This window comes from Saimiri boliviensis, chromosome 5 (genome assembly GCF_048565385.1).
Source record: "Saimiri boliviensis isolate mSaiBol1 chromosome 5, mSaiBol1.pri, whole genome shotgun sequence".
Classification (NCBI taxonomy): domain Eukaryota; kingdom Metazoa; phylum Chordata; class Mammalia; order Primates; family Cebidae; genus Saimiri; species Saimiri boliviensis.
The window spans coordinates 114,516,064-114,528,794 of record NC_133453.1 but is presented as its reverse complement, the minus strand read 5'-3'; the positions used below and the strand labels follow the sequence as shown (position 1 = coordinate 114,528,794).

Sequence of the window (12,731 nt, the reverse complement as noted above, 5' to 3'; positions counted from 1 at the left end):
TTTTTTCTGAGAAGAGAATCTCTCTCTGCAGTAAAGTGGAACAATCTTGGCTCACTTCAACCTCCGCCTCCCAGGTTCAAGTGATCCTCCTGCCTCCCAAGTATCTGGGATTACAGGCGTCTGCCACCATGCCCTGCTAATTTTTGTATTTTTAGTATAGACAGGGTTTCACCATGTTGGCCAAGCTGGTCTAGAACTACTGACCTCAGGTGATCTGCCCACTTTGGCCTCCCAAAGTACAGGGATCACAGACGTGAGCCACTGCACCCAGCCTGCTGAGAGATTTTCTAAGAAATTCCAGAAACAGAAAAATCCCCAGACTCAGGTGAATAAGAAGAAAAGAGAATGGGCCAGGCATGGTGGCTCATGCCTATAATCTCAGAACTTTGGGAGGCCGAGGTGGGTGGATCACAAGGTCAGGAAATCGAGACCATCCTGGCCAACATGGTGAAACCCTGTGTCTGTCTCTACTAAAAATACAAAAAAAAAATAGCCGGGTATGGTGGCGGATGCCTGTAGTCCAAGCTACTCAGGAAGCTGAGGCAGGGGAATCCCTTGAACCCAGGCGGTGGACGTTGCAGTGAGCCGAGATAGTGCCACTGCACTCCAGCTGGGCAACAGAGCAAGACTCCATCTCAAAAAAAAAAAAAAAAGAAGAAGAAGAAAAGAAATTGAGACTATCCTGGTCAACATGGTGAAACCCTGTCTCTATCAAAAATACAAAAATTAGCTGTACATGGTGGTGCATGCCTGTAGTCCCAACTACTTGGGAGGCTGAGGGAGGAGAATCATTTGAACCCCTGAGGCAGAGGTTGCAGTGAGCCGAGATCATGCCACTGCACTCCAGCCTGGCGACAGAGCGAGACTCCATCTCAAAAAAAAAAAAAAGGAGAGAGGAGAACATCTGATATGTCATTTGATATAGTACGACAGCTGACATGGCCATCCCAAATTTCCCAAAGGAGTTAGGTTATACTCAGGTGAAAAAAAAACTCTATTAACTCCTGGATATTTAATGTGAAGACAGAAGGTATAAGGAGGCTGAGGATTTAAAAACAAGACAAGTCTTTCTCTGTTATTAAATAAAGAAGTCAAGCTATAAAGAATCAATACACCAATAGTTTATAATTTGGCTCTCATTTCATCAATAAAATAAGCATAGTTACTTCATATTTGAAACAGTACCTTCCAATGTATTAAGTGATCATACAAATGCTACTTTCTTTTGATTCCTGTTTTGTTTTGTGTTTTGTTTTGTTTTGTTTTGTTTTGTAGAGATGAGGTCTTGCTATGTTGCCCATGCTCGTCTTGAACTCCTGGCCTCAAGTGATCCTCCCACTTGGGTCTCCCAAAACACTGGGATTACAGATGTGAGCCACTGCACCTAGCCAGAACCAAGATTTGAACTTTGCTTTCTAAATCAAAATCCAGGGCTATTTTCACCAAAATCACCTCCTTCTCACCAACAACAGACACGTATCTCTGAGTACTTTAGACATACACGTAACTTAGGGAAAATACCTACAAAGCAAAGATACATGTTCTCAAAGTAAGAGCCGGAAAGCTTGAATACAGAGGAACAACTAGTACCTGGCACAGCACTGCATACTAAGCAAGTGATCCACAAAGAATAAATGAAGAGAAAGAACCATCACATGCATTCCCATAAAACATACAATTTTATACATGTATATAATTTTACATTCTGTGAAATACTATGAAATTTCATACCCTGTCCACCACTATTGAATCATATTTCAAGCTCATATACTTTGTCTGTACCTTACTAAGCTTATACCTAACAAAAACTTGCTATATTTCTCAGATAAGCTATAGTATGACACTGCTATTCCTATAATGAAATTTTTGTATTTATTTTTACGGATTTACAAAAAAAAATTCCAAAAGAAAAGCGCAAAAAGAGATCTGTGCGTTAACAATGTTAGTATATACTGAGCTGTACCACATACAGCAGCTCAATTTCCAAAATGAATTGCAATTGCCTCAATATTTTTCCAATATGAACTTATTCCTATTCAACATTAACACGGTTTTCCCTAACATACCAAAAGACCTAACCATCACTCTAGTCCTGCATTTTCGAAAAAGGTCACTTAAGAATGTGTCTGAAGCTGAGTGTGATGGCTCACACCTATAATCCCAGCACTCTGGGAGCCCAACACGGGTGGATCACTTGAGGCTAGGAATTCGAGACCAGCCTGGCTAATATGGTGTAACCCTGTCTCTACTAGAAATACAAAAAATTAGCCAGGCATGGTGGCACACTCCTGTAACCCCAGCTACTCCTGATGCTGAGGCATGAGAATCACTTGAACCCGGGAGGCAGAGGTCACTGTGAGTCAAGATCACACCTCTGCACTCCAGCCTGGGTGACCAAACAACACACCATCTCAAAAAAAGAAAGAAAGAAAGAATGTAATTGTATGTAATCAAATAAACACTATAATACACTGCTGATGAGAATAAAACGTAATAATATATAAGACAATTTGGCAACATCTTTCATCCAACCAGTTGAAATCTAAGAATGCATCTAAGGAAATAATTTGTCAAGAATGCTAAAATGGGCTGAGTGCATTAGCTCCTGACACAGCAAGACTACATCTCGAAAAAAAAAAAGTATACTAAAATATACATACAAAGTTGTTCATTGCAGCTGGTCATCCTTTTCTTAATTCTTTTTTTTTCTTTGTTTTGGTCATCCTTTTTTAATAACATAAACATTAAAGAACAGGGAATTGGAAATAAATTACATACATCTAAACAACAGCATACCATTCAGTTACCAAGAATGACGATAAAAGATTTGTTCTTACTTGCCTGTAAAATCCACAATCATTTCAGTGAAAAAAAGCAAGCTAGAAAACAACTAGAAAAGCAAACTAGGCCAGACGTGATGGCTCACATCTGTAATCCCAGCACTTTGGGAGGTCCAGGCGGGTCAGGAGTTCAAAACCAGCCTGGCGAACATGGTGAAACCCGGTCTGTACTAAAAATACAAAAATTAGCAGGAGGTGGCGATAGGTATCTGTAATGCCAGCTACTAATGAGACTGAGGCAGGAGAATCTCTTGAACCTGGGAGGCAGAGGTTGCAGTGAACTAAGATCGCACCATTGTACTCCAGCCTGGGTACCAAGAGCAAAACTCCACCTAAAACAGAAAACAAACAAAAGCAAACTAGAAAACAACAATGATACCATTTTTGTTTATAAAATTAAAAGTATTTATTTATATGCTTCATACATAGAAAATGTATGGATGAGAACACACCAAAATGTTATTACTGTGTCTTCCTTTTTTTTTTTTTTTGAGATGGAGTCTCACTCTGTCACCCAGGCTGGAGTGCAGTGGCACAATTTCAGCTCATGCAACCTTCACCTCCCAGGTTCAAGCAATGCTCCTGCCTCAGCCTCCTGAGTAGCTGGTATTATAGGTGCACGCTATCATGCCCACCTAACTTTGCATTTTTAGTAGAGACAGGGTTTCACCATGTTGGCCAGGCTGGTCTCGAACTCCGGACCTCAGGTGATCGACCCACCTCAGCCACCCAAAGTCCTGGGATTATTACACTACATGAATTGAAAAACATAGAAAGTTTTGTAGATCACTATACCGGAAAGACACACACACACACACACACACACACACACACACACAGAGAGAGAGAGAGAGAGAGAAACAATTATTCAGTAAACCTTCTGTAGCTAGTACTCATCTCTAGAAGGCGGTATTAATAACGCCTACAAGGAGACAAAGCTTATTCCTGCTCATCCTATCACAAAATTCTTGCCAAGTCAAAATAAAAAAGCAAACAAGAAATGAGAAGAGGCCAAGCATGGTGGCTCATGCCTATAATCCCAGCACTTTGGGTGGCCAAGGTGGGTAGATCATCTGAGATCAGGAGTTTGAGACCAGCCTGGCCAACATGGCAAAACCCCTTCTAAAAATACAAAATTAGCCACGCACAGTGGCTCATGCCTGTAATCCCAGCACTTTGGGAGGCCAAGGTGGGTGGAACACCTGAGGTCAGGAGTTCAAGACCAGTCTGGCCAACATGATGAAACCCTATCTCTACTAAAAATATAAAAATTAGCTAAGCATGGTGGTACACACCTGTAATCCTAGCTACTCGAGAGGCTGAGGCAGGAGGATCACTGGAACCCAGGAGCCGGAGGTTGCAGTGAGCCAAGAACATGCCATTGTACTCCAGCCTGGACGACAGGAGCAAAATTATGTCTAAAAAAAAAACCAGAAATGAGAAGAAAAGTGCTCAGTTAGCTTTGATCACTGAACTATAGTCATGTTTTAATTCAGAAAACGACAATGACATGTTTCTATGCCATTTTGAAATTACTTTTTTTGTTGCTGTTTTAAGACAGAGTCTCACTCTGTCGCCAGGCTGGAGTACACTGGCGCAATCTCAGCTCACTGCCACCTCCGTCTCCTGGGTTCACGTGATTTTCCTGCCTCAACCTCCCAAGTAGTTGGGACTACAGAGACGCGCGCCACCACGCCCCGCTATTTTTTGTATTTTTAGTAGAGATGGGGTTTCACCATTGGCCAGGATGGTCTTGATCTCTTGACCTCGTGTTCTGCCTGTCTAAGCCTCCCACTGTACTGGCATTACAAGCGTGAGCCATCACACCTGCCCCGAAATTACTTAAATGTATTTTTAAAATACATATCTCAGGCCAGGCACAGTGGCTCACACCTGTAATCCCAGCACTTTTGGAGGCCAAGGTAGGAAGATCACTTGAGCTCATGAGTTCAAGAACAGCCTGGGCAACATAGTGAGATCACATCTCTACAAAAAAACACACAAAAATCAGGCCAGGTGCAGTGTCTCATGCCTGTAATCCCAGCACTTTGGGAGACCAAGACGGGTGGATCACCCGAGGTCAAAAGTTTGAGACTGCCTGGCCAACATGGTGAAACCCTGTCACTAGTAAAAATGCAAAAATTAGCCAGGTGTGGTGGCATGCCCCTGTAATCCCAGCCACTCAGGAGGCTGAGGTGGGAGAACTGCTTGAACCTGGGAGGCCGAGGCTGCAGTGAGCCCAGATCACGCTACTGCACTCCAGCCCAGGCGACAAAACAAGACCTCATCTCAAAAAAATAAAATAAAATAAAATAAATACAAAATCAGCCAGGCATGGTAGTATGTACCTGCACCTGCAGTCCTAGCTACCCAGCCTGGGCAATAGTGCTTTGTCTCAAAAAACAAACGAAAACATATCTTGTATTGCAGGTTGAATTTCTGTAAAATCTCCAAGGTGAACACTCTGGCAAAATATATTAATATCAATGTTAAGACACATAACCTTAAACCCAAAACATCAATTTCTGGGAATTAATTTATTCATATATGTGCAAAATAATATATTATAGATTATTATTTGCAGCATTGTTTATAAATGCAAAAGATTACATAAAACTAAATGTTCGCCGGGCGCGGTGGCTCAAGCCTGTAATCCCAGCACTTTGGGAGGCCGAGGCGGGTGGATCACAAGGTCAAGAGATCGAGACCAACCTGGTCAACATGGTGAAACCCCGTCTCTACCAAAAATACAAAAAATTAGCTGGGCATGGTGGCGCGTGCCTATAATCCCAGCTACTCAGGAGGCTGACGCAGGAGAATTGCCTGAACCCAGGAGGCGGAGGTTGCGGTGAGCCGAGATCGTGCCATTGCACTCCAGCCTGGGTAACAAGAGCGAAACTCCGTCTCAAAAAAAAAAACTAAATGTTCATCATTAGAGGACTCAGGAAGTCATGGTATGCCATACAACAGCATACTATTCAGTCACACTATTCAATTAAAAAAAGGAAAAAGTCTTTAATGTACTGACATAGAATGATTTCCAAGATACATTAAGTTTAAAAAAGGCAAAATGCAAGAGTAGTCTATAATCAGCCACCATCTGTATAAAAACGGAGGTATGTGTGTATACATATGTATATATGTGTGTATATACATAAGTATATGTGTGTGTCTGTGTATGTGTGCTTTTTTTTTCACAAACATATTTAATAATATTGGTGCCTCCAGGGCAAGAAACTGGATGGATGGCAGACAAGATAGGAGAGAAACTTAAACTTTTAATTCATGTGTATATATTACCTGTTCAAAAAATAGTTTATAATAGAAAAATTTCATGCATTTCACCAATAGTCCTATTTCTCACTTCTAGATAATTTAAGCAAGATGAAGAGAATTCTCATGTAACTATAATACACTTACATTTACTCGTAATAAAAAAAGATGCATTATTATTATGTGTATTATTGAACATACGAGTTTTAAGAAGACACCTAGGGGATCTAGATGTCTTCTTAAAACTTCTATGTTCAATAATACACATAATAAACTTGTAACTACAATGTAAAATATTAATAATGCCATCAATATTCAGAAGCAAATGCAATAGCAACAAATTTCCTAACCCCTGTCCAACAAATTCCAAAACTGAATCACTGACCAGTTTTTAATTCAAGTAAAAATTTGAAAATACAAGAGTCCTGATTTCATCAACATCTAGGACTCTCCACAACATGTTAGTTTCAACAGCCTTTTCTCAGCAAGAGTGCTTTTTTGCCCCTTATCTGTGGCCACTTCACCAAATGAGAACATGACATTACTATAGCCAAAGTCAATCTAATTGTCTTACACTCACAAGCTAGGTCCCCAGCCAAGACTGCTCTCTCAAAAATAGAAGACCACAAAACAGACCCCGAAGTACCCCACCAGGAAAGTGTGCACCTGGTTCACAGCCTCACATCCTTCAGGTCAAAACAGGAAGGGACCACATCTCTTCCCCCAGTCCCAGAATAAAATCCCCTTCGTCTTCAGTTTTCCCATAGCAGCAGGCTTAATACACAGAATAATAACCACCACTTGTCTACCTTCCCTCTTAGGCATGGAGCAGTTTGGGAACAAGGCTTGAGAGCCTTTCTCTCTGCCTGTAAGCCTAACAGCAAAGCTTGTTGAATGAAGATTTTGATCAAGGTCTCCAGTTTGTTCAATCTCTAGTAATTACCTAGGATATACCCTAGAATAACACTCTTATTTTAATGTCAGCCATTTTATTAAAGACTTTGTTTTTAGACCCATTTCTCATTAATGCCTTGTGTACACCCTTTCTGCATCCCTTCCAGTCTCCCTACCCCACCCCAAAAGAGGTCTACACAGATGATTACAATGAGATACTTCTAATCTCCCAGTGCTTAGTCCTTCTTTCATGACTCCATAAAATCAGTAAGTCTACAATTAAACTAAATACTGTCCCTTTGTCCAATAAAATCCTCCTTTGGCCACTTCAGAAATCTACTGCATGTTCTGAAAAGAAAGAGAAAATGGCAAGCTTTTCCCACTATGTTTACTTTAGAAACGCAGTCACAGACCACAGGAAATCTGCCTGGTATGCCAATCACTCCCAACAGGTACACCCCATCAGCAGTAAGCCCAGACAGCTCACATCAGAGTATCTTTTAGAGGACCAACTTCCTCAGAATAGGATCCCATGCCTGGAGGGTAATTTATTAAATGGAAAGAATGCTTCTCGTCTCAAACTTTTTAGACAAAAGATGTGCCCAAAAGTATAGCGATAGCTACAGATTGAGATACATACCAGCCCAACTTCTCCATAAAGAAGGACGGAGGTAGTAAAAAATAGTTGGCATCTTTCCTTTCTACTCTCCCTGGCATAAATCATGCTTCCTACTGAGGAAGTTTAAACTCTTGTCAAATCACTCTCTTGGAGAGCTAGGCACTGTGGCTCACTCCTATAATCCAATCCCAGCACTTTAGGAGGCCAAGGCAGGAGGATCACTTGAAGCCAGGAGTTCTAGGCAGCAGTGAGCTATGATCACACCACTGCACTGCAACCTGGGCAACAAAGTAAGATTACATTTCAGAAAAGAAAAGAGGGAAGGGAGGGAGGGAGGGAGGAGAAGAAAGAAAAGAAAGAGAGAGAGAAAGAAAGAAAAGAAAGAAAGAAAGAAAGAAAAAGAAAGAGCACCGGGCGCGGTGGCTCACGCCTGTAATCCCAGCACTTTGGGAGGCCGAGGCGGGTGGATCACAAGGTCAAGAGATCGAGACCATCCTGGTCAACATGGTGAAACCCCATCACTACTAAAAATACAAAAAATTAGCTGGGCATGGTGGCGTGTGCCTGTAATCCCAGCTACTCAGGAGGCTGAGGCAGGAGAATTGCTTGAACCCAGGAGGCGGAGGTTGCGGTGAGCCGAGATCGCGCCATTGCACTCCAGCCTGGGTAACAAGAGCGAAACTCCGTCTCAAAAACAAAAACAAAAAAAAAGAAAAAAAAAAAAGAAAAAGAAAGAGAAAGAAAAACATCACTCTATTGAGTGACAATTATCTGAAAAACATATGAAATACCGTATTTGCTCTGACCTCTCTGATGTTGTTATATTGCCTGGAACTAAAAACAATAAAATAATTCCTTCCTTTGTTTCTACTATCAATAATAAATATCTTCTAAAAAAGACAACAGATGAATAACCAACATCTCAGATAATAAAAGTCTTTACATAACAAGATACTAAAAAATACTTAAGGATCAAAATTTGCTGGAAAACAAAAAGCAAAGGCCAACCTTCAAGCTTAATCTTTCCCTTCACTGACATCTGGACTGGAGATTACAAAATGGACTCCCCAGGGAGGTCTGATCTCTTAGGGCAAGTAACATTAGCCACTACTCAACATTAAGGAGTGTGATGGAGGGAAATATAATAATACAGATTCAGAGAGAAAGATCAGAGACTTCACTAGTTAAATTCTGGAATTTCTAGACAAGAATTTTCTAACGCTGTTTAATTTTGTGTTCAAAAAGTAATATATACTCATTGCTCGAACTCAAAGTAATTTTTGAAACTAAGCATTTGTCAAAAAAGAAAAGGCAATATCTAGACATACAAAAAACCTCTAAAATGAGTATATTTCCCAATTCAAAATTCAGTTACCAGAATCTATATAGCTAGTTAACAAATTTTCAGGTCAAGGGCAGTGGCTTATATCTGTAATCCCAACACTTTGGGAGACACAGGTGGACAGACTGTTTGAGCCCAGGAGTTTGAGATCTGCCTGGGCAATACAGTGAGATCTTGTCTCTAAAAACATAATCAAATTTTAAGGCCAGGCACAGTGGCTCATGCCTGTAATCCCAGCACTTTGGGAGGCTGAGGCAGGTGGATCACAAGGTCAGGAGTTCAAGACCAGCCTGGCCAAGATGGTGAAACGCTGTCTCTACTAAAAATACAAAAATTAGCAGGCACAGTGGCAGGCACCTATAATCCCAGCTAGTTTGGGGGCTGAGGCGGGAGAATCGCTTGAACCCAGGGTTGGGGGGGTGTGGAGGTTGCAGTGAGCTGAGATCGCTCCACTGCACTCCAGCCTGGGTGACAGAGTTAGATTCCATCTCAAAATAATAATAATAATAATAATAATAATAAATTTTAGGCCAGGCACAATGGCTCACACCTGTAATCCCAACACTTTGGGAGCCGATGCAGGTGGATCACCTGAGGTCAGGAGTTTGAGACCAGTCTGATCAACACAGTGAAACCCAGTCTCTACTAAAAAAAAAAAAAAAAAATACAAAATTAGCCAAGCGTGGCTCATGCCTGTAATCTCAGCTACTCAGGACGCTCTGGCATGAGAATAACTTGAACCCAGGAGGCAGAGACTGTAGCAAGCTTAGATCACACTCCAGCCTGGGCAACAAGAGCAAAACTCCATCTCCAAAAAGAAAATAAAGGTTTAAATGGACAATTTTAAGTTATGCATATTTTAAAACACTAAAACACTTAAAAGAAAAAAACTTGTAGCTGGGTGTGTGGCGGGCGCCTGTAATCCCAGCTACTCAGGAGGCTAAGGCAGGAGAATCACTGAACCCCGGAGGCTGAGGTTGCAATAAGCCGAGACTGTACCACGGCACTCCAGGCTGGGCAACAAGAACAAAACTCCGTGTCAAAATAAAAAATAAATTAAATAAATAAAAAATTTTTTAAAAAAGAAAAAAACTTTATCAGGTCTTCAGTTAACTGGACTGTCTAAGGTTAGATTTCATATCAGGAACTCAAATCTAAAGGGACGGTACAGTCATCTGATACAATCCTCATGGAAACCCTGATGGGAAGTCTGCATCTCTACATCCCTCCTGACTAGTGAGTGGTTTCCAGATGCCGCCAGATAGTGGGAGCAGACCTTTTCCCAAGGCAGCCCACTGACCTTCATGAAGAAAGAACAACCTGAGCTGGGGAAAAAAAAAAATGAGAGAAATGAAAAGCATGCTGAAGATTTTGAAAGCCAAATTCTGCTTCTCTGCAGCTGTGGGACAATAAACAAAGTATTCAACTTCTCCAAGTCTCTGATTTCTCTCATTATAAAATGACAATGGCACCTGCCTTTAAATGTTACTGTAAGAATCGGCAGAACTACACCTCTAGCATCCAGCCAACTGCCTGACAAATGGTGTGTGTTCGGTCACACGGTGATGGCTACTGTGGCAATAGATCTATGTTTCTTTCAGTCAACCAAAGGCTGAGCAGAATACGGCTTGGGTTGGGAGAACACTGTGACTTACCAGAACTTAATAAAACAGCCACCAGCACCACAGAAAAACATCAGAGAACGAGCTGTTTTTATGTAGTTCAACTCTCTCAGGAAAGACTGGCTTATTGTTCCAAGAACGAACCCAGCTACTCTCATTTAGGAAGGGCACTGCTACACAAGTCATTCTCTCTATACAACGGGCCTCTGTTAGCATGTCTGAGCTACTGTTCCTAACAGAGGCTGCCTCTACCCACAGGAAAGACACAGTCTGTGAAGAAAATTAGCTAAAAGGTAGTAGCCCCAGAAGCACTTGGGGAACCTGCTAAAAAAAAAAAAAAACAGATAGCTCACCCACACCCACAGACATTCTGATTACTAAATATTTTACACAGGAGCCCAGCACACAACTGTTTAGAGAAACACTAGAAGGTATGCCACAAAAATGTAGTAAGATTACATTCTGATGCGGACAACCACAACAATCTACCCCAAGAAGCAAAGGCTGCATTTTCCGCAGTGCCCATCGAGAAACGCAATAGTTTTGGTTATACACAACAGGATTGGAAACCAAGGAAGCAACAGAGACCACCTGTATGTAATACCCAATGTGAGTTTCACACAGTTTCTTCATACTGAAGGCCATCGTGATTGCTTATTTTTTTTTTTAATAAACACAAAAAGTAGTGAAAAAAATAATGCACCAGCTACATATAATAGCAAAATATATAATATAATATATAATATATATCAATAATATATTAATATATAATGTAAAGATATAATAGCAAAATATATACTTAAATTATATTCACCAGAAGCTGGTAACATTTTTGTGAAATTAACATATCCTTAGATTGCTGGGAAAGTTACTAAATGGTACAAAGTTTTGGTTACCTAGCAGCAATACCTATCAATAGTCATAAATATGAGACTGGATGTACTGGTGTGTGCCTACAGTCCCAGCTACTCAGGAGGCTGAGGGAGGAGGATCACTAGACCCAGGAGTTGGAGCAGCCTAGGCAACAGAGCAAGACTATGTCTCTTAAAAAAAAAAAAAAAAAGAAAAAAAAGGTCGTAAGTACCCTTCAATTCAATAATCCCACTTCTTTATATGATAACTACTCAGGCACAGTGACTCACGTCTATAATCTCAGCACTTTGGGATGGTAAGGCAAGAGGACTGCTTGAGTCCAGGAGTTTGAGACCAGCCTGGGCAATATAGTGGGACCCTATCTCTACAAAAAAAAACATAAAAATTAGCACAGGTGGTGGCATGCACATGGCTAATCCCAGCTACTAAGGAGGCTGAGGTGGGAAGTCAAGACTGCAGTAAGCTGTGATCACACCACAACACTCCACCCTGGGTGACAAAGTATCTTTTGGCTTAAAAAAATAAAAATAAAAAAACTTCATGTCAAAGATCTCAGGCCGGGCACAGTGGCTCACACCTGTCATCCCAGCATTTGGGAGGCTGAGGCAGGTGAATCACTTGAGGTCAGGAGTTTGAGACCAGCCTAGCCAACCTGGTGAAAAACCCGTATCTGCTAAAAATACAATAATTAGCAGGGCATGGTGGCGCACGCCTGTAATCTCAGCTACTTGAGAGGCTGAGGGAGGAGAATCGCTTTAATCCAGGATGCGGAGGTTATAGTGGGCTGAGATTGCGCCACTGCACTCCAGCCTGGACATCAGAGTGAAACCCCGTCTCAAAAAAAAAAAAAAAAAAAAAAAAATCTCAAAACGGTTTACCAAAAATTACCATATTAACTCAAAATGGCAAAGCAATTAAAAATTAAAATTACATATACTATGTAATTATAAGAAAACCATTCACAAAACATGCAAAACCTAAAATTACTTACCAAAAAAAATAGACATGCCAGGCTCACACCTGTAATCCCAACACTTTGAGAAGCCGAGGTGGGTGGATCACGAGGTCAAAAGATCAAGACCATCCTGGCTGACATGGTGAAACCCCATCTCTACTAAAGACACAAAATTAGCTGACTGTGGTGGTGCGCGCCGGTAGTTCCAGCTGGTTGGGAGGCTGAGGCAGAAGAATCACTTGAACCTGGGAGGCAGAGGTTGCAGTGAGCTAAGATTGCGCCATTGTGCTTCCACCTGGGACAGAGTGAGATT

At 41.3% G+C, this 12,731-nt stretch overlaps 1 protein-coding gene across 16 annotated transcripts in view; it reads right to left on the bottom strand.

Moving 5' to 3' along the window:
- CLASP1 (cytoplasmic linker associated protein 1) overlaps positions 1 to 12,731 on the bottom strand; it is a 285,245-nt gene that overhangs the window by 267,384 nt on the left and 5,130 nt on the right. The window contains exons 2-3 of one of the 16 annotated variants that reach the window (XM_074399831.1): positions 4,136 to 4,258; positions 2,838 to 3,172 (exon numbers count right to left, since the gene is read on the bottom strand). The exons of the other annotated variants lie outside the window; for them this stretch is intronic. The gene's annotated coding sequence lies outside the window, so the exon portion shown is untranslated. The remainder of the gene's footprint in view (positions 1 to 2,837; positions 3,173 to 4,135; positions 4,259 to 12,731) is intronic. 16 annotated transcript variants of the gene reach the window in all.